A 22,697-nucleotide genomic window follows, 5' to 3' on the forward strand; every position below is an offset into this window, starting at 1 on the left:
CTTTCCTATTTGTAATAAAGGGCTATTTCACTTTTGAATTATTTATCAGCTCCATCTAGCGCGCGCTGCTCCTCAGGAATAAATGAGAGCTCCTGAGAGGAAGATAGTTTTATGCTTTTTGGCATTAAGCCAAAAGATGGTCCAAAAAAAAAAAAAAAAGTTGTATCCTTTATTACATGCGATGTTTGGACTTTGAGAATAGTTTATATTCAGAAATAATATATTGTCAGCGCCTTGAGAAAAGCCATGAGACTCAGGAATGTTTGTTTTTGTTGCTTAAAAAAGATTGTAAGGATAATGTTTATGGCACGTCTCATGTTTGAGATACGCTTGTTATTGGGGTGTGAAATAGCATCCTGCTTTACTACCTATTTTGAGTGGGGGAATTCAAAGTTCTGGGGTTTTACAAATATGGTTGTGTTTTGTTTTTTTTTTTAATAGGAATCTCAGTAGAATCCCAAGAAGTCAGAATAATACAGGAGCAGACAATCTGGGTGCTGAGCTGATAGCGTTTTTGAATAAGTCTGGATGATGGATTTCTGACAAATGTTTTTGGAACAAGCGACAGTTTAGAAAGAAATGCAGGAAGGGGACAGCTATTTTATACTGCAAAGCACCTGGCACATTTACATTCATTTCAGAGACCTGTGCTGCCCTGCTGTGTTCTTGGACAGGTCTGGAGGAGGTGGTAGGAAGATAATAACAAGTTAAAGGGTTCTGCTGAAAGCACAAAATACCCCCAACAACCCTAAATCAGTGTTTTTAACCCCTTGCTGGCTGCTGCTTTTCTCTTTCGCCGTGTGTTGTCCTTGAACAGCTGCCGGCAGCTCGGAGCACACCAGGCTCAAAGCACACAAAGGATCAGCAACACGGAGGTTGTGACCTCATGTTAATCGTGCTGCCATTTATTGTGCGGCTGCCATGGGACTTCCCCTGCTTTGTCTACAGGCCTGCCTAACCTAATATTCTCTTCAAAAGGCTTCCTTGCAAAAGGAAGAGTTATGAAATCAAACTTTCTCTTTTATTGGAGCAGCTCGTGTTTATTTTTGATGTGCTTGCTCAGAGAAGCTATTTTTGTCACCGCTGGGGAAAAGCAAGTAGTTTCCTGTGCATCCCATTTAATCGCTTGTTTTCTAGGGGACAAGAAAAAAGAATCAGGTCAGCAGTCAAGGGATCTTTTTATGTTGATGGCAACTGTTTTATTCTGCAGAAGTTATAATCTAGATGAGGGAGACAAAAATATTTGGATAAAGATATTCTGGCTCTGTAGAGGAAAAAAAGTGTGTAGTGTTGTTGCAGGGCTAGCTGGAAGTCTTTTTCAATCTCTAGCTTTATTGTACTCATTTATACTGTGGCACATTTTTTTTTCACCGCAGATTTTACCTTCAGATTCACTGTTAGGTTTGGTTTATAAAGCCTATGCACAGCTTTTGTAAAACTAACTGTAATCTGTTGCTTCCTACTGATCAGATGGTGGGAGGCATGTATTTTTTTTACCTACTTGAGGGTGTCTATTATATTCCTGCAAAAATAATGTGCATAAATGCTGAAGGTCTTCTGTGACTGATGATAATGATAACAAAACAAAGCAAAAAAAAATAGTGATGAATCCCTAGGATGCGATTGAAGTCTAATCCCCAAAGGGCAGCAAGGCTGTAGCATTGCCCTCCAGTTCTTAAAGCCCAAACTCCTTGCTACCAACATCAACTCAAATACATCATTGGTGATTAGCATATAGCTGACCTGTGGTATGTGTTGGGGCGTTCCTTTTTGATACAGCAAAGGGCACCAGCACATATACATACTGTCCAATTTGTTTTGCAAACTGGGAAACCCAGAAGAGCAAAGGTTGATTAAGCACAGGGTAACCAGAGCTGCAGAATTCAGTAAAATAGCATTAGATCTTTACTGGGCCTAAGGGATACTTGGGGGAAAAGAAGATTATGGGTATGTCATAGTAGAGATGACAGGATGCAGTTCTGTCTGGAATTATCCTTGATGTTTTTATTCCAGTCTGCAGTTAAACTTACCTTTAGTTGGACACATTTAACTTGAGATTCAGGTGCTAGAATGAGCAACATATAATTCAGGTTCTTGAATCTCTTGTCCCTAGCCGGTGCCTAAAAATGTAACCATTTGCTTCTTAAAATCTTTGTCAGGTTTTCATTCAGAACACGGTAAATGGATGGGCAGGAACAGGAAACGTTTAAATCCCATGAACACAAAAGCATCGTGTGGCAGCAGAAACAGAATAGCAGCTTTTTGCCAAGTGCCTGGGACAGACGCAGGGCCCTGAGCACCCCCACATACTTGTGATGCCGGCACTCAGCCGCATGATGAAATTGTAGCTCGCCAACTTTGTTTCATTACTTGGAGAATCTGTTTCAAATTTTCTTATTTAAAAAAAAAAAAACAAACAAAAAACAACAAAACCCCAAAACAAAAAAACCAACAGAAAAACCCCAACCTATAAAATATGGCTCATTACCAAGTTTAAAGAATATCTGTAATGGATACTCTCAAGCTTGTGGGTAATGGAGGGTATCCTTTGTAGAGTTACCTAAAATGACCCTTTCCATGTTTAAACCATTTGCTACCACCACTGCAAAATGAATTACAAGGGTATTTTAAAGGAAATGTATATTGATTAAAAGTTTCCTGAGATCCTTCAGCTGTGGTTCAAACTTGTCACAACACTGGTGCCGTCAAGTGTCTGATGTTCTACAACTGGATGTTGGACAGAGAGACACTCATGTTTTAAGACACAAGAGGTGCAGGTTAAGGCCATTGCCCCAGGCAGGGGACACTGATGTGGCACGTCCTAGTGGCATACCACTTTTGAACACTTGCTTACCAAAGTTGCTGGCAAGTTGTTTGCAAAGCAAATCATAGAAAATATGGACATTGAGAGGCTGTGCAGCCCTCTCCCTACCTCAGCTTGCAGTGAGTCTTGTGTCATATCTGGCAGCTTCAGCGAGGAGGTGGCACAGCCCTTGCAGCAGGATCTGTTCTGGTACTGTGCTCTTTTGTAGAAATGTAAGCAGGAGTCTGCAGTTTTGAAGCTGTCATTCCAAATACCTGTTTGAAAACACTTCAAGTGTCTTTTCGTAGTTCTCTCAAGATAACCGTGGTTCCTTCTGTCTTTCTCAAGAGCTTATCTGCTCTGGACCTCTTCACGTTCTCTTCTGGTCTCTCTCCAATACGTTTCTTTTCTTTGTAAGCAGGGAAGTTAGTGTTTGCAAACTTTGGGCAAAATAGAAAGCAAAACTGAAGAATTAACATTTAGCAATTCAGCTAATTCAGCTTGTTCCAGGTGGCCCACCGCCAATTTAATGAATTTCTTGTAATTCTGATGTAAGTGATTGGGATGCCTTCATTTTCTGAATGTTGCAATTCACTTATTCTCTTTTTATTCTCTCCTTCTCTGATCTATAGTATATACTCGCTGTTAGATTTCAGATGGGATTTTTGAGTGACCAAGAATGGAAAGAAGAGATACAGCACAAGAAAGTGGAAATTTACTGGCTGCTGTTCTCCTTCCCATCCGCACAGTGATTTATCTCCATCTTCATCTGCAAACCAGATGCCCTCTCCACTTTCTAACTCTGATTCAGCCCTCCTTACTATTGTGACAGTAGTCAGGGACATAACAAAACTCCTCTTGTGTTTCCGTGCTATCCTAAGATAGCTGAAGTAGTACCAGAACCCTTTTTTGTGTCCAAGAACAAAGGCTTCAGCCACAGAAATATCGCAAAACTCAATTTTTGTTTCCTTTGTGAATGTAAATCTTGGATGGATGTTTGCTGAGAGCAGCAATCCTTTATGGCTATAAATGAGAACAGAATATGGCCCTGCTTGTTTATAGGAAAAAAAAAACCCACATGGTTTGGGCTTTCAGTGACGTTAACTTTTGGTTGCTGATCTGTCCAATGGTTTTCAAATTATGATTTCTAAAAGGTTATTCATAAGGCATCTGCTGAAGGATTTTTGGCCTAAGCAGTCTGGCAAAGTGCTGGTTTTATGTGCTCCATATCTGGGATCTTGACTGTAATTGCTTCTACTTGCTTATCGTTGCTGTGCTGCTTTGCAGCTCTGACTCATGGTTACCTGCAGTAATAATCTTGGCCTTTTCCACCGAACAAATGGACCAGATTCAGAAGTGGCGCTGCAGAAAAGCTGCAAATGCGGTCCACATGTATAGACTTTAGAAGTGTGAATTGAAGGCACATTTTTTGTTGGGGAGAATGTGCCAAACGGGTCAGGTCTCACAGAAGCCAAAAGTTTGGGTTCTTCAGTGAAAAAACTCCAGTTTTAGTGAGGCTGAGATTATTTGGAAGAACAGCTCTTACCTAGGTTGGCAACAAGACCATGAGAAAAACATCTCAAATTGTGCAGCCTTCTCTGAGAGAGGCAGCAAAATGCACAGTAACAAAATTCCCTCGAGGCTGTGTAAGCCTGTGAATGCAACAACTCCTGTGATAGTTTCATGTCTACTAGACGTATTGTTGTTTTCGTAGCAACACGTGGGAAAAATTCTAATCAATCTGATGTTGTAAATTTGTTGTACCTGCGTGGTAAAATAAACCAACAACAATGAAAGGAAAGAAGAAAGAATAAATAACGCTGAACTTTCTGAAAGCTGAGAGTGATGTCTTGGGATGGTGGAGACCTGTGCCTGGCTGTTTGCACTGCTGCGTGTTTAGTAGCCACAGGCTGCAATGTGGTGACAACAGGCATTTCCTGGCTGGGCCTGTAATTCCTAGAACAGAATGTTTTCCATGCCTAGAATACCGGATAAGATCTGAATTTCCTCTTTTTATAGCTAAAGGAAAGCACCCGTCTGACCAGTCATTTTACTCAGTACTTTCCAATCTATAGCTAAAAGATAGGGAGTAGTTCAGATTGGACTTCATTCTTGAAAAAAGAGTCTGATGGAAGGGAAAGTGTTGTTTCTGCCTTTGGAATCGGACTGCTCAGGAGTGATGAGGAATCCCCAGCTGGTGCTGTGCGTATGGTAACAAATGGTCTTGTGCAAGGAGTGGATCTACACTGTGAGCTGGTTGTTGTGGAGGAGCTGATGTTTGCATTTTGGGCACAGATGTTCAGATCATGCATTTGTGGTGGAGATGCACCAACCATTTGAGCATTGTCCACAAAGAGGCACTTTGGATACCCCAAGCCCTCTCTGCTGCACAAATGAAAGAGCAGTGAACAGGAACAACTGGGAGATGTCTCCAAAAATGTATTCCTGACCACTGGAATGGCTGCACCTTCCTTCACCCTAGAGTGCGTGCAAGGCCATTGCTTGCATGCACAATTTTACCACTTGCTTTCCTGTTCCTGGTGATAATTACTATGGTGACTCTGAAGGACAGACACCTCCAGAACTTCTCCTCCTTCACGTCCCCCTTCCTTGGTGCAGCACGTTTGCCTCTGACACTCAGCTTCCAGCCCCTTCGCCCTCGTCTCTCCAGGGGCATCCGTGTGTGCATCAGCGCTGCTCCCACTCAAGTGGCTGCTATTTTGGAAAAGAGCAAGGAGGATATCAGCCCCTGTGCAGAGCGCTTACTGGAAGTGCACGGCTGAGTCACAGCAATTACTAGGGTATCTGAGGTTAAGGGAGTGATGAGTAACTGAGGTCTCACACTGTAAGGATGCCAGATCCTGACTCCTTGTGCACCTTATGGAGAGAAGTAGTTTGCAAGCCTTAAGTAAGGAATTTACAATACTTTAAAAAAATCGTATTTATTTATTTTAACCTCTGGACCAGGCTCTGCAGAATGAGAGCCCAGTGAAACATGGGAGAATCAGATTCTTGCTTCTTATCTTGCAAGCGTGCCGAGTGCTCGTCCTTATCAACTGGTGCACCACATCCTCAGCAGACGAACAATTGATGCCTGATAGCAGACGTTCCTGGGAATACAAATCCCCACGCTGCCATGTTATGCATTCATAAGGCAATTATCAAAATGGAGGTGATCTTGTTGAGCGTATAATTTGGATGCTGAATAATCCCACTCAAATGCAGTATCAATGCAGAGTGAAGGAGGTGTTTTTGCACGTTTGAATATGAATATTTTAAGGCAGAGAATATAGCCCTGCAGATCTGGTAGCTGTCCCTTGTTCGTACTGTGCACCTACAGGCAGTCTTGATGTTTTAGTGCAATTGCCTCAACCATTTTTCCTGAAGCAGCTTATGCTGCCAACTGCTTAGCAGTTTATCTAACTCTGTATACTCCTATGAATTATTGACTTCTGTATGCAATCCTGTCAGATGTACCAGGTGGTCACTCCTCCTTTTCTTGTTAAGCTCAATGTGGTTTTACTTTGGGGTTTTCTGTGCCTCTGTGAAATTCATGGCAAGCTTGGCTGCCTCTCAATCCCCAGCTTTCCTTTCCTCACTGCTGTGATACTGCTGTGCCACCTCCTCCTGCAGGGTGCTTGCCACAAGGAGTGGGAGCCGCAGCTCATACACATCAAATTCTCCAACTAAAAATCCAGAGGTGTCATACCAGTCACTTCTACCCTGAGGCCAGACAGGCTTGTGGGGATTTTTATCACGTAATGAAATGCTTCCACTGACAGTGTCTAAATGAAGAAGAATATCATATGCACCTGGTGGAAATTAATTCAAAACCTAAATATAATTAAAATTGTTTTTAAAGGAGGACAAATCCTGTTGAATTAAAAATACGGAAGATTTCTTTTTAAATGCTTTTCTAATAAATGTTAGTTTTGGGTCTGATTCACTGAAGTAATGAGAAACTTTCAGAGAGATACATGTTTTTCTTAGAAATATTGGCTTTCATTTATGTAGACTGCTTGCAGACTGTGTGGACCTTTTACTGGAGAACAGGTCTTGCTATCATTACTTGAAAGCCAGATGAGCAAAGAAAGCTTGCTTAATTAAGAAGTTATTCCAGGACTGAAGAGTAGCTCAGGGTGTCACAGCTTTGCCCTTTCTTCCCCTTAGGGCCAAGGTGACACAAGTGGCAGCTCCTGATTTTTGATGCTTTAGGGGATGGTGCATGTTCACAAGTTTTCTCTGGTGTCACATTTGTTCCCCAAAATTTCTGAACTTAGTAAGTGTCTTCTGTGATGCCCCTAAAGGTTGGATATTAGGAAAAAATTTGTCTCTGGAAGAATGGTGAGGCAGTGGAACAGGCGGCCCAGGGAAGAGATGGAGTTACCATCCCTGGAGGTTTTCAGGAAATGTGTTGATGTGGCACTGAGGGACGTGGTTAGCGGGCATGGTGGGAATGGGCTGATGGTTGGACTAGATCTCAGAGGTCTTTTCCAGCCTCGCTGATTCTATGATTATAAAACCTAAACCAGAAATGAGCCAAATGGAAGCATTTTTCCCCTGACGGTGCGAAGCCCTGGTTATGCAGGGTGGCTTTATGACTCTCTTTTTGGTTAAACCAGGCGTCCATCATTGCCCTTGGGCTTTCCCCAGGGTGGGCAGGGTGTGGGGTGCTGAGCCCAGAGGGCACACAGACCCAGCCCCGCTGCTGTGCTTCCCGTGCCTGCTCAGCCGTGGCACGGTAATTGTGCAGCCAATTAGGCTTTGTTGCAAGCAGCTGTGACAAAATATACTTTGTTTTAATAACAATCATTATTTGACAAGCCACTAAAAAATTAAAACAGATGCAGCCATTATAGCTCTACCTGCTTTCTTTAGTCATGAATGAAATTGCAGTTTGTTCAGGGAATACAACAGACCCTAAATATGGTGATCAGGCAAAATCTTTTCACCCGGCTGCCTTCACACAGAGGAGCTCGCAGACTCCTGTGCTCCCGGCGGCTCCGGGTGAGACAGTGAGCTGACAGATTTCAGAATAAACTCAAGGCAAGCTCAAGGCAGTGATGGGAGGGCAACCTGCACTCTCCTTCTCCCTCCTCTCCTGTGTGAGTGCTAGGTCCCCACAAAGCTCCAGATTAAACTGCAGGGTTATTTTTGTGTGAGGAGTTTTGCCTTTTTAAAAAATATTCTCCCAGAAAGTTAATTAAAATCTTTCTTCCACCTGTAGTAGCAGGAATGTTTTCTGGTAATGAAAGTACCAGCAGTTATCATTCTTTATCATTCAGGGATTATTTTCCAGGGAAGAAGGCACTGAAAAATTGCAACATCTGAGCTCTATTTGTATGAGAGAGAGTGTTTGAAAATGTCTGTTGTGGATAAGAAGAAAGCAATGTTTTGTTTCAAAGCCTGTGATTAAATTCTCCCATTTTCTAAACATGCTTATCATTAGACCCACTGCCACTGGTCACATAAGGAATGACGTCTAATATTAGGAGTAATGGGGACTTGTATGCTTTACGTATGTCCTTGGCTGGACAGGAAAGTACTTAAGAGGGAGCTGTCTCGGGTTAGAAGGAGCAACACTTGCCTTTTCCGTGTTGGCTCTCGCTTTGCCCCAACTTCCCTTCCTTTTGGCATATAGTTCGCGCCGTGGGCTTGTATGAACAGCAAGGTTGTATTTTTCATTTGTGTAAGAAAAACATAATGGTATTATTCTGCTTTGGTTTTGTTGTTATTTTTTTTCCTGGCCTTTATCCTTTACATCAGATCATTCTTTAGCAATCTCCTTCTCATCTGTTCGATCTGTTTTTACTTTTTCTCACTCTTAAGGCCATTACTGACAATTTTAACATTACCTACAGACTAACTGTGTCAAGAAGAGAGCCAGGGTATTTACAAAGAGAGAAATGTGTGTCATGAGCTTTAGCTGTTCTCTGTTATCCACTTCTTGATGTTTTCCACTGTACCATGAGTCCTGTAGGGTCCAGTTAAACCAATATCTGAGCATTTCCAGTAAAATCAGTGGGATGAGTAGAATCAGCAAGAGCTAGTCAGCTATGACAGAACTACAGCATTACGCTGAAATTCCATGTTAGGTCTCCCTAGGGTCCTACTGGCTTTCATATTTCTATTCACTTAATATTGTAAGGCATAGTAAATGTTGGTAGCTTGATGGAGGTGAAGTGAGGAGATGACGCTCCCAGGCAGTGCTGCCTTGGGTCGTGGCCTCATCAGTTTCTTGTGCAGGATCTTGGCAATGGGAAAGAGTCTTCTCAGTTACTGTTCCTCTGGATGTCAGAGGATCCTTGAGATCCTTAAATGACTTTTGTTAACTTAAAAAACAAAATGGAACAAAACGAAAAAGAAACCACAAAACCAAAAAACAACAGAGAAAGGAATGCATGCACAGTGTACATGGTTTTGGAAAGTCAATTATGAACAGGGGAAAATTTGTTAAAACTATATTAGCAGACTTTACTAGGAAATCAACTGGACTTCTCAAAAAATAATTCATCCTAACCATGGTTTTGTAGAGGAAGTTGCTGAGTAGAAACTTCTTACACTTTTTTCAAGTGATAATTTGGGGATGCAGTCATGTCAGTTGACTCGTCCAAATCGCAGACAGCTTCAAAACAAGATTAAGGAAGCTGGAATTCCTGGCTCTTGGCCCTGCACTCAGCCCGTTTACCCTGATGGAGGAGAGGAAACCACAGCACACCAGGCACTCGAAGCACATGCCATTAAAGAGAACACGAGACTTTTCAATTAGGCCCAATTTCAGCAAGGTGCTTTCAGCGTGCACTTAATGTGGTGTGATTTATGTGACTTCACATGTTTTCCACAGGGTTACTCATACTTAATGTCATTTGTTTGCTGAATCAGGGCCTAAATCAGATCGTCTTGTAAAACTTCCTAGTTAATTAGTGATCTCTTATTATCTTGTGCCCAGAGCAGTTTCCAAACTGGTATTTTTGAGCCTGTGGGTATAGTTAGTTTAAAATAATCAAGATAAATGCTGGATTTGGAATGCTACTCTTATCCAAATTGCATGTTAACTAAAAATACTGTTTGAATAAGCACTATCGGATGCAAATAATGTTAAAGAACAGAAGCAGCCTCTGCGTAAAGTTTAGGAGATGTTAAAGATCAGGAAGAAGAGGGAATAAACAAGAGATGTTGACATATTGAAGAATAAACAACTTATTCATCAGATTTGTGACACAAGGTTTTGTAGTAACTGGGGACTAGTATTTTTCTCCAGCTGTTGTTACTTGGCGCGAGCTTTAGGTTAATTTGTCAGTTAAAGTAGAGGCGCAGGATTATGGAGCAAGAGTGGTAATGTGTTTATACTATGTGACAGAAAATCTGTGTTTAGTTATTGTCCTTACTGTAAATTTCCCATTAGACAGTGGGCAAGTCTCTTAAACTATGTGTGCTTCAGCTCCGTGTTCTGCTTCACGTTTCATCTATCCATTTTTTTGCATTTTCAGAGTTCAGGTTTGCAAAACAGAGCATGTATTCCATTTTAGCTCAATAGACCCTGAATCTTACTACTTCATGTAGTTGTTTCTGAAATACAAACAATAATATGCAATACAATAATCAGACAATAAAATGATATAAACTACACTGTTCTGTCATTTTTATTTGGAAAAAAAAAATACCGTCCTGACCTCATTTCTTTTGGGATAGTGTCCTTCTACAAGAAGCAGTGTTTCCCTTTGAGATGCGCTGAAGTTCTCCAGCTCGTCCTCATCACTGCTTAGACAACTCATGCTGTCCAAAACCTTGGTGCTCTGTTGGTGTAACTAACCATGAGCCTAATCTAGATCCCATTCTGAACTGTGTTTTCTTTAATGGTACTTGGTGTGATCAATTTACCATTTTATCATCTTCAGAATGCTTTTAAATATTAAGTGCCACTGTTATTTAAGGTGAATATTACACGGTAGAAGTAATTATTCTTTTGTGTGGAGCTGTGAAGCAGGTAATTTTTCTGTTGTGAATGCCCTGAACAGCAGCTATAATATTCTAAGAGTTCTACCTTTAGAAAAGATGTCTATTCTTAGGTCTCATGGCTGACCATAGCCATAGTTCTTTACATCTAAGCTTGTGTAGATGGGAAACATATGTTTTGTTCTTGGAATACAGGAATACCAGAAGCGGCGAGGAAACTTTTGCAGCGTCAGCAAAATGTACAGCTAGAACCAATGGCACCAAATTTCTGTAGGACATTTAACTTGTGCATCTTCTTCCTGGTCCCTGTGTAATGGGATTGAATCAGTTTACTTACTGTTCTTTGGTCTTGTCTTGAAATTGAAAGAAAAGTATGGCACTTCCATGATTTGTAAGATTATCCCTCTTCATTTGTTTTCAAATTGTTTTCTTGAAGGAGATGTAGCCAATTAAATTAAATAATCTAAATTATGCCTTAGAAGCACCACCGAGTAACTTCAGCTGAAATGGTGAAAGAATTAATGCCATCTTGTCATCGTTTTCGTATTTCTGACATAACAGTAAAACATATATTTGCTTGGTATTGGTGCTGACATAATGCTGTTGTGCATTAACTCTGAAAACATGAGGATGTATTTAAAAGTTCATCTTTATCACATAGGATTTCAATTTCAATCTGATAGGGCTTCCAAATAAATTAGGAAGTATGGAAAAAATTATTTGCTGGTTACAATATGCCTATTAATTTGAACTGCAGTAGAAGTTTGTGTAGATGATATTCATCTCCTTGTTGCCAGTAGTTCTCTATGGTGGAGTTGGATGATATTTTATGATCTGCCAAATTTGTTTGCATTTCTGACACAGTTACGTGGCATTACTAAGGTCAAATTAAGGGGACTTGAGGGAACTAAACATAAAAAAATATTTAAGGCAGAAAGTAAAATGTTTTCAATATAAGTAAAATAACAGCCACCAGTCAGAAATGGTAGTGGATGGACATGATTGCAAAATAGTACTGGAACTGTCCAAGAGTATTCAAGAAATCCCTTCATAGAAAGAAGTGTCAAAATGCACTGCAAATCTTATGCTGCTTTTCAAGCTGTCATATTAAGCACTTCTAAGATATAGAGAAGGAATTTTCTAACATCCTCATTGTCAGCCTTCCTCAGCCTCTCTGACTGCCAAATCTACCAGCGATTTCTGTAGGGAAACCTGACTACAAAAGAGCACTGAATCTTATCTAGCCACCCTAGAGATGCTCACTATGCTGCTGGGTCATGAATATATATTCATCCTGGAGAATACACAAAAAAGGTACAATTTGCATAATGCTGTATTTTAATCTGACACATGTAAATACCTCATCTGTAAGGTCATTCATACTCAAAGACAATGAAGTGAACTCTCCAGAAAATGTTACAGGGGTAAAAAGGTACTTAGCTATACGCCATGAAAATGCAGGAGGAAAACAGACACCTAGCTAATACAGCTTGAAATTGTTGGTCTTCATGGTTTTTCTGAAAGTCCATTGAATTTAACAGACGGATTCTCCTTGAATTACTTAGGACTTGCACTTGACTGCAAGTGTGCACTTATTTTAGAAGTGTAAAATTCATGTAATTGTCAAAGCAACATACAAAACCACAGCAAACGGTCTAAAAATCTGATGAACTAATTGATTAAGGGAATCTCCCACGGCTTCTCTTTGTATTACAGTGCTGCAAGTTTGAATGGTAGGTGAGGTGCAATTAAAGGAGTTTTCAATTTAGTACTTCAAAGTTTGAGGTCTGCATGGTAGATAATCAGTCACTTGGCGTGGATTTTATTATGTGCCATGTGCAGCTGAACAGCTTTTGATGAAGGCTAATTTAAATTCTCTGGAATGCAACAATACAATATTGACTTGATGTATATCCTATTTGATTTGAAAATGGAGAGCAATGTTTGCCTCTGTGGTCTCTTTCTTGGATTCCTGTGGCCAATGTACGGTATGTTCCACCCATGAAGCAATCATTTAAATCAACCAAGTGAAGTGGGCAGAACAGGCATGGGGTATACAGCGCTGCTCCCCAAGGGTCTCCCAGCTTTGGGCAGAGAGCTGTGTTCTGCCATTTGACTAAAGACTTTATCAGTGGGGAAAAAAATCCTGTTCTTGGTTAAACTTGTGTGAATTCATGAACATCACTCAGGCTAAAGGGGATTTAACTGCATGGGGGATATAACTACGGACCTTGGTAAAAAATGGAAAATTGTATGGAATGTCATATGTTTTGAGCTTGAGAATAGCTGTTCAGTCCTTGCAAGCATTAGATGGACCTTTCTCCTTCGTCAGTCCCCTTTCTCTCCTTCTATAGATTGATTATGATGATGCTTATAAATAAATAAACACATGAAAATCAAACAGTGTTGTTAAGGTTCCCAGCAGGGAAGGGTGGTAACATTAGCACTGCAGAGCTCCTTGCAAGGCTGCTTGCTGGCACGTACCTGACATCTTAAAAACTGAAGTCCAGCACAGAGCCTGTTTGTAGTCTGTCACTTTATTTGTGCATCAAAATTCACTTGGCTTCCAGAATTCATTTTGGCCAGCATGTTCCAAAACTGCACGTAGCGTGGATGGTCTCTGGTCAAAACAACATTTGGACACTGGTGGAATTGTAGAGGTGTAAAATAAAAAAAAAATTCTGTCATACAGAAGTGGTTCAAACCAGCATTGTTTTTTTTGTGATAGGATGTTTATGGGTCGTTCTTTTGCATTTAACCCCACATAGTATCACTAAGGAGATGGAACTTCAGGCAACAACCTTTTGCACTGGCTGTAACACTCAAGGGGCTGAGATAATAAATGTTGACTAGAGTAAATGGACTGGATAGCAAAGGGCTCCTCTGTGAGAGAGTACAACAGTCATTTGTACTTTATTTTTACTTTGTGGGAAACCTCCAGTTCCTGAAGAAGCATCATCGTTCCTGGCATGGGTCTTCTCATGTTGCATCATGAGCTGTTTCTATCAGTACAGTGGGGTTTTCAGTATTTCCGCCAGGGAATAAATGGTTTGAAAACCTGTAGATCTCTGCATTTGGGCACTCAAAGTAGATTATAACAAATCAGCAGGCTTGGTGTGAATTTCTGTGTGATTTACCTGAAACAAGATACAGGAGGGGCTTGAGCAGGCACTCGGTATTGAGGAACAGATGAGTCTGTGGGAAACATGGCCAAAGAGCTTTAAGGTGTTTTAGAGGAGAGAAGGAGGTTTTCAGTAATTGAAGGAATTGGGAGGTTTTAATCATTTAGAAATGTGTGTGGGACTGCCATTACCAGCCACCACTGATGTTGACAGCCCATTCCTGGAGCTCTTGGGTGAGGCTTTCCCTTGCCTGGAATAGCCATATAATCATACCTAGCATGCTCCGTCAGTACTAATGTCTGGCAGGTCATTTCATAAAGCAGCTTTTGGCTCTGTGTAAGCATCGCTGAGACAGAAAGCTCCCAATAACTAAACATTATTATTAGCTGATGGCTAGGAGCTTGTATCTTGCTGGTCTTATGTGTTGCCTGTCCACAGATGGGGCTGAATGTATTTACATTTCAACACAGAGGCAAATTATACTTTGGTAAGCATTTATAGATGGGCTAACAGCTCCCATGCCATAAAGAACCACAGAAAAAGGCTGTTTCTTGACATGGCCCACACAGTTGTGTTTGAACCTGAAAATGTTTTGTACAAAGAGGCCTTGTAATGTTTTGTCTAATTGTCACAAAATACTAATGATACATCCAAGTTGCTGTTGTCTTCTGAAATACAGCGGGAACAACTAATAAGGAACCAAATCTTCACGGAATCTTGCAGAATGACATAATTTGTTTAAATACATAAACTGTGTATGATTTGAAGGTCTATAAAAAGAAATTGGATGTCGCTCTTGTTTGCCTCATGCAGGGAAGGTCCTGCTCAGTGCTTGTGTGGGGCACAGCAGGGGCTGGTCACCAGTGCCCATGGGATGCCCATGACTGGATACATGGTGCTGTTCCCCCATCTCTTAGAAGGTTACGCTGAGGCAGAGCCCATACCAGCTGCCTGCTCCGGAGCTGCCATCACCCATGGGATATCTGAGTGATTTATGTTGCTAAACAGCAGTTTATTGCTGTGAGAGCCCTGAAGGCTGAAGTCATTTATTTGTGCGTGGAGCTGTCCTGCACACAGCAGTGGAGTGTCTGGCCCCACGAGGGGAAGCCCCATTGCCCCATGCGCAGGACCCACGGCCCCAGGACAGGCCGATGATTTCATGGCATAGACACATGCCCAGAGGAGCTGGCCGAGGGCCACTAACACTTGTCCAGGCTGTCCTTGGCTCCTGGCTGGGCCTGAGGATGGTTGCTAGCAGCCCCCTGTGATGGGTGACTTGCTGGCCCCAGGCGATGGCACTGCTTGCCACTGCTGAAGGACCTTGTGAGGTGGCTGCAGAAAGACAGGAGGTTTCCATGTCAAGCAGTCACCAGTGTGGGCACGCCTGGAAAACACAGGAGGCGACTCCTGAGTGTGGGCAAAAAGGAAGGTGATTTGGAACGTCAGGAGAAAATGAATGCTACAGTACAGCCTTCAAGCAGCAAAGGCCATTTTCTCCCAGAGTACCCGAGTGTCCCTTGAACCGGTGACACAGAAGTGACGGTGCTTGGCTCCCAGTGCCCTGTAATGTCCCACTCTGCCTGAAGATTGGCTATAAATATATATTGGCATTTGCAGTGCTGGAAAACAGTTTCCTAAGGGAGGGATGGGCTGGTAGAACAGTTCATTAATGGTTTGATTTTTTTTCCTTTGTCCAGTCCATATTCTGTTCCTCACTTGAAAGAAAATTGTTTACAGTTGAGCTGAATTACCAAATAGCCACTGATGTTATTGGGAGTGACGATTTAGCATTTATGTATACCCACCCATTAGGAAGTGATGGACAGCGATGCTCCTGGCAATCCACACCCACAGTCATTTAAAGGAGCCAGTCACAATTTCATGCAGTCCTGGCTTCTTGCTGTCTCAGAAAGCAATTAAAAATTTAATTAAAATCAGCACTGTCTTTATTGGCTACAACTGTAAATATCCTAAAATGATCAGACATGTGTCTGCAGCCTTTGGAATTGTGAATAGTGAACACTTGCCAAAGCACTGAAATGAAGGAAAGTGTTGGCATGCATTTTAAACCCATATAAATGCTAAATTAAATCTCTTAGATTGGATAATAATCTCCATATTTTTAAAAACTATTTTAAGTATATCTGTCTCAAAATAAAGCAGGAGGGAGGCAAAGGGAACGACGTATACTTTAGGCAGAACAGCATTACTCATCAGACTTCTAACTTTAATGATCACAAGGCTTTTAAAGACTCTCTGTGCAATACTATAATGTTGACCACATTTTCGGCTGGATATTTAGAACAAATAGAGTCAGTTGCTACAAGATGCAGTCAAGCCTCTAAGAAGAAGCTTTTGAGAGGCACCAGGGCTGCACTGTACTGTGGGGAAACTGGTTGTTTGTATGTAGTTCTCTTTTCCTCCCTGTGACACTGGAGGACTGATTTAAAGCTGTTGATTACAGAATTAGATTGTTTGCTTTTTTAAACTGTTAAAGATTTTTTGTGACTTAATTTTTTTCCCCTATTTTAATTTATGTCTTTAATTGAAGGCATTTTGGCAGATATTATAGGCAAAAAGCCTTATTCGGGAGAAGCTTTGATTTGAGGAGGAAACTTAACCAGCATGGCCTGGGTGTGAGTTCAGATGTATAGGTTTAAATTAATATGGATATATATGGGATATCTTCCCCTATTTTACTCATTAAAGATTAAATTACAGGCTCAGTAGCTATCCTCTCCTTGATTAAATGAAGCTGTAGAGCCAATAAATATCTGTATTTGTGAATTGCCAGAGTATGAACATAATGGAGGAATGAGTTAGAGGAGATATTAATATTATTTTTTCTCTTTTTTCTTAAGTTTTGTATCCTTCAGCCTGCCAGACCTGCAGCAATGCAGTGTCTTTGTTTTCAAGCAGCATCTCAGTATTAGGCAGTAGATCTCACCCAGGGTGTTGTACAAGATCTTAAGGTCCATGCCATGGGATTTAAAACTGTGGGATGCTTGAGTGCTTGCGTGTTGTGTTGTTTTGTTGTTGTTTTTTATTTGCTTGTTTTATGTTGTTTTTTTTTTTAAATACAAAAAGGAACCCTCAGAGATGTGTGTAATGACTAATATTAAACAGTCAGTGTGTGGTAAAAACAACATTAGATCCTGGTAGAGTTACAGCCGCAGAGCTGTTCTTGCTGGTAACAGCCACACGCACAGCCACTCAGCCAGATCACGTCTGCCAAGAGCTCAACTATTCTGAAGTCTGTATACACATGGAGACTGTTGCTCTGGCCACAAAACTGTTTTTAAAGAGGCACAGGAATCATGATGTTTCTCTGTCCCAAGCTGGTGTTGTTCTCCCAGTGCCCACTGCAGGGTGTTGGCTGGCAACAGAAGACAATTTGTATTTTCTTTTTTGTAAGAAGATGCTCTGCCTGGAACTAGCAGTTGATTCTAGTTTGATTGTGTTGTTTTCTCTGGTAGAAGGTAACTTCCAAATGAAATATGTAACCTGATAGCATGGGGAAGTCCAGATTTCCAACTCTCACTGAGGCAGTGAGCACTTAGAGTGTAGCCACATTCTTTGTCGCAGAAATGCCTAAACAGGCCTAAAAACTCATCTTTCAAAAACAGGAATGTGGAAACGGTTCTTTTGGTCAGTGGCGTGTAAGGGAGAACATGAACAAAAATCCTCAACTTGATATTTAGTAAATGTGGAAGTGTGTGTTTTGACACACGTGTGGCAGAGAGAAACTGAAGTTTGAAGGAATTCAAAATCTAAATCTGTATTTTTGTATTTTGGACTCTACACTGTTAAAGTTTCTTCCCAGGGAAGTGTTGTAAGAGCCTTCAGGCAGTAAGCTTGGTTAAGCATAAACCTGATAAGCATCAATAGTATCTGGGTAGTAGAATAAAACCAACAGTACTAACAGAATCAGATGTCCAAAAATGGAAAACTTCAAAAATACCATTGTTCTATGCTTACAGTTGTAAATATATCTAAATTGAATTGAGTTCTCATCTTCGTATCAGTAAAAAAGATATCACTAGAAGCAAGATTGTTTAGTTGTACAAGGTTTCACTTTCCCTTCTTACATATGATAGAGATTATTTAATAAATGTTGTTACTTGGAAGCCTTATTCAGTGTTGTGAACCTCAGGCTTTCACAAATTGTTGACTGTATTCATTAATGCTTTAAAAATGAGGTTTGCAAACAGTGTACATCTGCTTGCTATTTGTAGTTGTGTTCTGGATTTTAAACCTCTGGGATCTCTCCTTGTAAAGTTTTACATTGATAACTGCATTTAAAGGAAAGTTTTGGGATGCTTGCAGTGAAATCAGGAGCAATGCAATCTCTGTTTTATAGTCTGTTAAGTTCAGAATGAAAAGTAACAGAGGACTGAAGTTTTATGTTGTTTTCTCTTATGTGTAATATATGTACTTCCAGATGAGACACAAATGGGACTTGTTGATAATCATCCATCACAATGCACTGATCATAACTTAATTGTATGCAGTAATATTTCACAGATTTTATTGAGATAAAATTTTGGAGTTTGAAAACAAATTAGTCTCTGGCTTATTTGAGCACATTCAAACAGGCATTCTGGGAACTTGCAGAGCTCTGAGTGCTTTCAATTTCTTGTAAGATCTCCAAGGCCACATTAGAGCAAAATGCATCATTAAAGGACTGCACAACTATCACAATGGTATCTCACCAACCTGTAATTACAAATAGTTCCCACCGATTTGCCCCACTGACCTCCAATGAAGACAAATGAGCATTTATTTGGTGCTGGGTTGCAAATTGTCTTGCATGTTGTGTTTTTGTTGTTGTTGCACATTGAACATTTTATGCTTTGTTTCTCTTTTTTTGAGGGAAGTGTGAATTTTTAATATTTGCCTGAATATTATAAAAATGAGAGAAAAAATTAGAACAGAGGAAGGACGTGTGTTGGCAGAAAAATCCACTTGAAGCCACTGGGGAACTGCTACTCTCACTTGAAATGGCTGCTGAGGGGGAGAATAATACAAAAGGCCTGGGTTTTAAAATGTGATTAAGATAAACAAGCAGTGTTCCTTATCCTTTAGCTGGTTACAATCTAATCCAAGCAGCTCAGTGTAAAAGTGCATTTTTGGCCTTAATTGATATTTTTACTAATGTCAGTGCACAGTTTGGAACGATCACATTTTGCTTTGACAGCGTAAAGTGTTGTGTAAGTTTTCAGCCGTAGCACTGAACTCTAAACATTGCCTCAGCCAGCCCACCAGAGCCTGAACGTTTGAACTGGGAGCAGTCTTGACAGAAGGGCAGGGATGGGGCCGTTCTTGCCAAGAGTAGTGTCGTCAGTGGTAGTATTGGGGGGCATCGGCCAGGGCTGGTGGCAAGGAGTTTAGTTATAAGGGTCTGACCCTCTCAGGGGCATACAGAATAGTTTATGTGAAAGCCAGGTGGAACTGGATGCTGAAATAGTTCAAGGTAAGCCGCCTGTCTGTGTTGCAGTTCCAGTGTTAACAGTGAAGTTTTGTAAATACCAATGGATGCCAATGGATTCAAACTCCTGATGCCTGTGGCAATGTATCTTCTTGCATATTTGCCTTGAAAGTGTAAAGTCCATCTTATTTAAGTCTGAGGCTGAAGTTTTTGTTGGAATCTCTAAACATGAGCAGTGTCTGCAGTACCAGTGGGTTATTCCTTCTGGCCCTGGAGCACACTCACATTGAGCCAAAAAAGATTTTTGCCCACACTGTGCTTTCCTCTTATTCAGAGCCACACTGCCCTTTGCTCAGAGGGGGAGCGTACAAAAAGGATCTCACAGTGAATCCTTATTTTTCTTATCCATGGTGCAAATTAAGGCTTTGTCTGCTTCTCTTCTTGCTCCCCAAGGCATGAGGAGGTGGTTGGGGGCTGGGAGACATCCCAGCTTCTTCTCTGGATTAGATGCTCTGGAAAACTTTGGGTGATAGAGCACTGCCCTCAGGCTGCTATCTCAGTGCAGTTTGGAGGTCCTGTCTGCTCTGGACCTGGCTAAAATGATGCTAACATGGATAACAATAAAATATATTCTAGAGAGATTTTGTAAGCTTTCTACAAAGCTTTCCATCCTTTGAGTTCAACTCTCCCATTTCAATGCACTTTGGCTTCTGCCCCAAAACCAAATCAGTTTTACCTTATTCAATTCATCTCATTCACCTGTAGTAGGAAAAGGTTTTCCTCTTATGAACTGACTTTGACATAGTTTCTGACTTGGTGTAATTAGTGTTTCCGGGGGTGCAGAATAACGAGTCTGGTGAGAGCCCAGATTGCAGGCTCCCTGCTCCAGCATTTGGTGAAGGCCAAGTTCTGAGGCCACTGAAGTAATGTGAAGTTTAGCCATGTAGTACCTCCCGCCTGTATTTCTTCTCCCTTAAATCTGTTTGTAGCATATCTTGTCCTTTTGTAATAAATTTCTCAGTGCTTCTCTTTGTTTCTAGTAGCGTGAGATCATTGTTTTTGATCGTAATAGTTCCAAAGAAAAAACACTAATTTATTTCATGTAGTTTGTTTAAAGAAATAAGCAATGACCTTCTTTTTATTATTACTACTTAGTCCTAAATCCATATATCTCTTTTACAGTCTTTGTTGGTTTAAAATTATAAATAACATTTTATTTTGCCTGTGGGAAAAGAAAACTTGGGACAAGCTGGCTGTGCAATCCTCAGGCCAAACCTACAGAGTCAAATGAAAGAACTGAAAGGAAATGTTCGTAAGCACAAGTGAAACAAATAAAGGTGGAACTTGGGTGAGAGGACACAAAGTGGGTTGCACTTCAAAGCTGCTGCTCATGAGAGTAAATGGCAAGTAAGATGTGAAAATGCTATGCCTCTGTGTCTGTCTGAATGAAAATGAAGTTCATCTGGAACTTAAGAGCAGGTGTTGATGTGGCAGAGCACATCTGCACGTGTCCAAAACTGGTTTGCACAGAGGAGAGCACAAGGCTGCTACCAGCTCATCACTTTCCATGCTATTCTGCCTCTTCAAGACAAGAGTTAGTCATGGTTGGGGAAACTCAGAGTGCTGAGTATTGAGCTAGTTGGGGCTGTAAGAAAAGGATTTGCCTTGATAAATGTGTTTGAATCCAGCAACTGCTCCTCTGCTTGTCCTCCCTACTCCTCTTTTCAGTGCTGTACAGCGCAGGTTTGCACCAAGTTTCCTCTCAGTTCATTGCTCCCAGAATATAGTGCATCAATTCCTTCAAAATATGAAGGGAGGAATCCCTCTGAGCCAGTTCCCCTTAGGTCAGTAAGGTGTGTAGTAAAACAAAGGAAAATTGGTACTACCATGTGGAAATACTGTGCACAGTGAGTCTGTGCTGACTTTGCATTGCCAGCCAGCTGGCTCCTCAAGAAGAATTTTAGTCCCCACTGAAACCTGTGAAACACTTCACAAGTTCACACAGTCTCAGTAGCCAGATCTTGCCAAGGTTGGCTGGGTTCCACGCCACCTTGCACGTGTGTAGTTCAGCGTGCCAGATTCCTGAGCAGTGTGTTCAAGGCCGGTCTGTTTACTAAACAAACTGTCTAGTTGTATTAATTCACATCCTCTTTGGGTGTCATTGTCACATGATGAATTAGTGCCTCAGTTTCCAGGACATATATCTGCTCTGGGATGGGGAGAACAGACAACTATGTTTAAACTTCAGATCTGAGCTAAAAATTATCTCTTCCCACAATCTTCCTATGTCTGTCATGCTATCCTTCTTACAAATGAAGAACTCTTTCTGCTCTCCAGTGATGTCCTTATCAATCCAATGGTCACTGGCAACATGACCACGATATTGACTGCACAAGACCTAATCCACTGCACTAAATCCCAGTTTATTTCTCTGCAGTTTCCAAATCATCAGTAATGCTTGGTTTCCTGAAGGTACTCAGAGCACCCTCCCAGCCCAGAGTTCTTCAGGAGAATCTGAAAGCTCTGGCTAAGATGGATTAAAAAGTGCTAATGTAGTTAAGATACTTTGTTTCTTCAACCCTTGATATTTGCCCTCTACAGTTTCTTAACTGTAACTGTGCTCTTACTACTGGATTTAATGTCTCAGAGACAGGGACAGATTCTGTAGCCTCCATCTCACCAGAAGTATGCTGAATGGCTCTTTGGAATAAGGATTTCACATAACTAACCAAGACATCCTCACCACTAGCAGTAAAGACTCAATTAGAAACGCTTACCTGGAAGTTAGGAAAGGATTTCAGTTTGGTTCATTGACATCTTCTCTTTCCAAAGAGAGCCAAGGTCCTTGAGGCCTGAGCTGAAGAAGTCAGCCTTGAAACGAGATCACCATAAATTCTGTTTTAGAAGTGATTTGTTTTTACCTTCTGCAAAGATAAGAAGAGTTTCAAATACTTAAGTAAGAAACATGCACCTTCTTGGGAACATAATTCAATCTTAATGGGACTCCCAAGACAAGCTTTTTCAGCTGGTGTCTTCATTCTTTCCATTCTGTTTATAGGTGAGTGGGAGAGCTACAAAGTTTCATTGGCAGGGCTCCTTTCCAGTCTTTTATACACATGTATTGCACAGAGGCCTCCCAGGAGTCTGTCAAAAGTAATCTTCAATTCCATCCAAACTAGGCAATATATCCATCAATTTTCTTTCCAGAACTAGAAGAAACATGGAAAACTTGAGTTTACTAGACATTTGGGTACAATGGCCTTGATACAGACATATATTTTAGATCTACTCCTTGGCGTTTTAAACCTTCTGTAAAAGTAATTAAAAAAATAAGACTATCTATAGAGGCATAAGTTAAGCTCAGCTTGCATTTTACAGCTATCCTCCT

The 22,697-nt window shown here is 41.0% G+C and overlaps 1 protein-coding gene across 10 annotated transcripts in view; it reads left to right on the forward strand.

Moving 5' to 3' along the window:
- KALRN (kalirin RhoGEF kinase) overlaps window positions 1-22,697 on the forward strand; it is a 459,310-nt gene that overhangs the window by 44,113 nt on the left and 392,500 nt on the right. The window lies entirely within an intron of this gene.

The sequence above is a fragment of the Numida meleagris genome, chromosome 5 (assembly GCF_002078875.1).
Source record: "Numida meleagris isolate 19003 breed g44 Domestic line chromosome 5, NumMel1.0, whole genome shotgun sequence".
NCBI classification, from domain to species: domain Eukaryota; kingdom Metazoa; phylum Chordata; class Aves; order Galliformes; family Numididae; genus Numida; species Numida meleagris.